The sequence below is a fragment of the Echinops telfairi genome, unplaced genomic scaffold (genome assembly GCF_000313985.2).
Source record: "Echinops telfairi isolate 266 unplaced genomic scaffold, ASM31398v2 ScPeMD7_16;HRSCAF=60, whole genome shotgun sequence".
Classification (NCBI taxonomy): Eukaryota; Metazoa; Chordata; class Mammalia; order Afrosoricida; family Tenrecidae; genus Echinops; species Echinops telfairi.
This window is the reverse complement of record NW_022103913.1, coordinates 5,535,815-5,540,685: the sequence shown is the minus strand read 5'-3', so window position 1 is coordinate 5,540,685 and position 4,871 is coordinate 5,535,815.

Below are 4,871 nucleotides of genomic sequence, written 5' to 3'. Positions count from 1 at the left end.
AACAAGAGTCATTGCTCTCCTTGCCCAACCCCCAATCCTGGTCAGCTTTGTTTTCAAGATGGATAATCTACCCTGCAACCCGGGCTGAGCTTCTGTTCTTTGTTTACATGTAGTCTGAACGTCGAAACTCGGAAAGCAGTGTTTACGTTATTATGATGAGGCAAACATTGATGGTGGCTCAGCCAGCTACTCTAATGTACTGTAATGTGCCTGCCTTTCTTGTAAGACTTTTGTTTATCCTGGAGCTCTGATTTGCTTTGCTTTGCTCTTGTGTTATTTGCTTACATCATATACTCATTCCCTCAGCTCCCCACACCCATACATGAACCTTTCCATTATTGCAAATATTCCAACAAACAAGGAATTTTATTTTTAAGATTTTAATCATCAACTGTGTTAGACCAGGTTGACTAGAGAAATAAATTCATTGACACTCATTTATATGTAAGAGAGAATTTTATATCAAGGAGTACTTATGCATCAATAAAACATCCCAGCCCAGTCCAGATCAAGTCCAAAAGTTCGATATTAGCCCATAAGTCCAATATTAGCCCATGAATTCCTCTTCAGATTCATGCAGCACATGCAATGATGCCAAGTGCAAGATGATTGCGGGCCGGTGGGTGGAAAGTCCTGTGGATCCAATGGCAGTGGTCGCATCTCCAGGGTGTTGGCTGCCATCAGCGTAGTTTCATGTGGCTTGTCAACAGGAAGGTGAGAGAGAGAGAGAGAGAGAGATCCGCCTCTTCTGATGGCAGAATCAAGGGAGAGAGTTCCCAGAATCCTCATGAGAAGGCCACCACCACAAGGAGGGATCATTAGGCTGTGACCTTATTGACAGGCTAGACCCCACACCTTCATTCTTTTATTAAGTTGACATGAAATTGTGTAACTACCACATTAATCTCTTCTACCCTGGGAGCCACTGCTATATGCTGGTGCCTAATATACTCAAATGGGGGTGTTTTTTAGGAGCTCCCAATCAGAATGAACAAAGCACTAGTCATTGAGAACATCTACACTGCCAGGTGTCAAGTTCTCAGGGTCTGGGTCATGGGGAAGCCCCCAGGAGGGGCTGGGCAGAAGAAGAAGAGTCGCTATTTGCCTAAGGATCCAAACTCTTCCCCTGGAGCATCCTGGGTAAGCGTGACATCTGCTAAGGAGCCACTCACTCTGTCCTCGCTTCATCAGCTCCGACTGATCCCGCAGACTCTGCACCTGCTGCCCCGTCACCCTTCCAGAGCTCCCACCCCACTAGTCTGGGACAAAGCTCCTCTGTATGCAGATGGCATCTTCTTCTCTTGCTTGACTAAATAGAGGGCTTAATGTTTCCATTTGATATTCAATTTAGAGGGCGAAACTAAATGTATTGAATCATCAACACATTCAAAATTTTGTAGTCACTCAACATCTTGTTTCCAAGTTGTGCAAAGTTCTGACATATGGTCATTTCACATGTACAAAGTTCACCTCAGTGGCACCCGATAGTTGCAGAAATACAACCTTAGTAATTACCTGAATGCCAACACATGAGGGGAGGCTGTGGTCAGCACCTCCACCATGTGGAGTGCCCATTCTCCTCCCATGTGAATGCCTCACGTACCAGGGTGCCACAAAGCCATCCAAGCCACCCGTTACTGTAACCAATCTGTGGTTTAAATAAATATCAGTAGATGGTTGATTATGCTTTCGTTATTCAATTGGAATGAAATGCAAATAAAAGTTCTAAACTCATTCTCCTGCCTCACAGTGGGTCATCTGGCACCAGCTCTGGGTTCCCTGCTCCCCTCTGGCTGCCCTCTGTGTGCTGAGAGCAATGCAGACAAGTGGACAAGCCATCACAGCCAGAGCCACCAATGATGCGACATGGGGCACAGTGACTGGACACACTGAGAAGGGACTTCACCCAGAGAAAGGAATGTCCAGCAACTGTGTCCATGAGTGGACACAGAAACAAGAGGAGAAATGGAGGGATGGGTACATGGACAGAGGCATTTGTAGGTGAATCAAGGAATGGATGGGTGGGTAAGGGGATAGCTATATGGAGGGATGAGTGGGTGGGTGGGTGGGTAGGATGGGTAGCCGAATGGGTGAGTGAGAGGATAGATTGGTGGGTTGAACGTGTGGGTGGAACAAAAAATGGGTTGGTGGCTGGTTCAGTGGAGACGAGTGGGTAAGTAGAAGACTTCCATCTCAGCATGGGTTCTTTCAGGTGGCTCATTCACTTTAGATATATGTGTTCTCCTGTTTAGGAAAGTGAGGACCCTGGGGGTGTGGTGGTTATGCATTAGACTGTAATCTGCATGGTCAAAAGTTCAGACCCACCAGCAGCTCCACGAGAGGAAAACCAGGCTTTCTATTCCTGAAACAGTATCAGAAACCCTCGCTATGAGTCAGCACTGACTCGATGGAAGTGAGTTTGTTTTTGAAAAAGTAGATTCAATACTTACTAGGCCTATCCCGTAAAGCTCTTGTGTTAGTCTGGGTAGACTAGAGAAACAAATTCATAGACTCTTATATGTGTATAGTAGAGAGTTTTATCTAAAGGGTAATTGTACTTTAAGAAAGCATAGTTTCTGAGACATTCAAATAGCGATTTCTACCCCTGAGCTCAAAATATACATTAATCACATTCATCTTTGCCATTTCACACAGGAATAACCAAAAACTACAGCCAAACAAAATAATCAAAACTTTAACTTCCCATATTGTTTCCAGAAAACAACCCAGTAAACTGCATGGCAATTTCTGACTTCTGTCTAGCCCAAGACGAAGCACTCCCATGAGGGAGAGGTCAGGCAAGCATCCACTCTCCATCTTCATGATTTGTCTCTCTAGTACCCCACTCCCAAGGTACCATAATGTGTTAGTCCAGGTAGACTAGAGAAACAAATTCATGGACACACACATGTGTATAAGAAAGAATTGTATATACAAGAGCAGTTGAATATTGAGAAAACGTCCCAGCCCAGTCCAGATCAAGTCCATAAGTCCGATATTAGCCCATATGTCTGAGACCAATCCATAAAGTCCTCTTCAGACTCACAAAACACATGCAATGCCACTGAATGCAGCATGATCACAGGCCAGTGAGTAGAAAGCCTTTGGATCCAGTGGTGTTGTAAGCATCTCAGCGCTGGCAGGGGTCTGCACATGGCTTCTCCAGCTTCCAGGGCCGCATCAGGGTAAGTCCGTGTGGCTTCTCCTCAAGGATTTCTCCCCGGGAGTCCTCAGAGAGAGAGAGTATCTCCTATCTCCCAGGAGGAAAATAAAAAAGAATTCTCAGGAGACAGCCATGCCCACAGAGAGGCCTCATTGATTCAATTAACAGATTAGACTCCACCCCTTCACTCTTAATTCTCTAAAGTCCCAAGCTGACACCAGATTAGGTAACTACCACACCTCTGAATCCTGAACTCTTATGAACCTTGGTGAGGCCATTTTCCCTCTCTGGCACTTACCTTGTGTGTGTGTGAACTCCACTGAGTGTCCCTGAAACTTGTCCACACAAACCATATCAAATCGGGTTTGGCTTTTGTCCTGGGGTTGGGAGGTCCAGGGCTGGTGCGGTAGCTCCGTGATGTCCTTAGTGCCGAAGCCTCCGTCCCGATTTCTGCCAGCCCTTCCTGATTGCACGGCAGGTCGCCCGTGGTCACCCAGAGCTGCAAGATGACTGCTGTGCTGTCGGTCTCCCACCTGCTCCATTCAGAATAAGGAGAACGAGATGAAGAGAGAGCAAGGGGTGTGGGCGGAGAAGAGGAGGAGGAGGAGGGAAAATGAAGAGGAGGAAGAGGAGGAGGAGAGCAGGAGCGGCAGAGAGAAGGAGAGACAGATTATGAACGTATCGGGCAGGTTCTGTGTGTGTCTCCGTAACAACTGTGTTGCATGGTCCCAGCCACGGCAACAGCCTGGGAAGGGTGAGCTTTTTCACAGGGACACAGCCACCCCACACCAATTGGGGTTTTGTTTCCTGTTGGTGAAGGAAAGAGTGAGGAAGTGGATCAAGTGGGCTTCCAAGCCCCTGGGGTGGGATCCTAGGGAGGAGGTTACCAATGGCTTATGAGTTTGGCACGAATTCCTCAGTCTCCATGAAGTTGTTTCCTCCTCGGTAGAAGGCGCTGTCCTTGCCCTGCATTCTTCTTGACCTCTGTGGAGGGTCAAGTGGACAAGCAGAGGAGTAAGCCCATGACCCCAAAAGAGCCTACAGGAAGTACCCAGTCCCTTGACATTTCTCCTGGCTGCTCACCCTGTGGGCCCCAGAGTGGGGTGCTGAGATCAAAGAAGGTAGTGGGGAACAAGGCAGAGAGCCAGGACAAATCTACAGCCTAGACTGGAAGCTCTGGAAAGTGGGCGCAGCTTCTGAGTCAGCCTCGTGTCCCGGTGCCCGGCACCAGAAACCACTGCCTCTGAATTGACTCCAACGCAGCGCAGCCTGTCTGCCTCCCAGGTTTCCGAGGTCGTCGATCTCTATGGAAGCAGACGGCCCCATCTTTCTCCAGCAGAGCGCCTGGGGGGTCAGACAGCTCACCTTGCGGTGGGAGTGGAACGCTTGACCGCTTCGCCACCATATATGAATGCATGAATGAATAGGAATGAATGGCCTTCAGCCACTTCAGAGAGCACAACCCCTCTGGGTCTCAGTTTCTCTCTTTGTAAGTCAGGTGTGAAGACAGGAATGTATGCTGCTGGTCATGCCAAATGGAGACTGTGCTCGGAAACCTGCCTGGGAATTTTCTGGGTGGAAGACGCATGCAGAGCAGTCCTCTCTGGCAGACAACCTCCGGGAAGCAGCCAGCCCTGGCCTCTCACTTCAGCTCATCACTGCCGTGCTCCCCGAGGTGCTTTAAGGATGATCTTGGACTCCTCCCTGC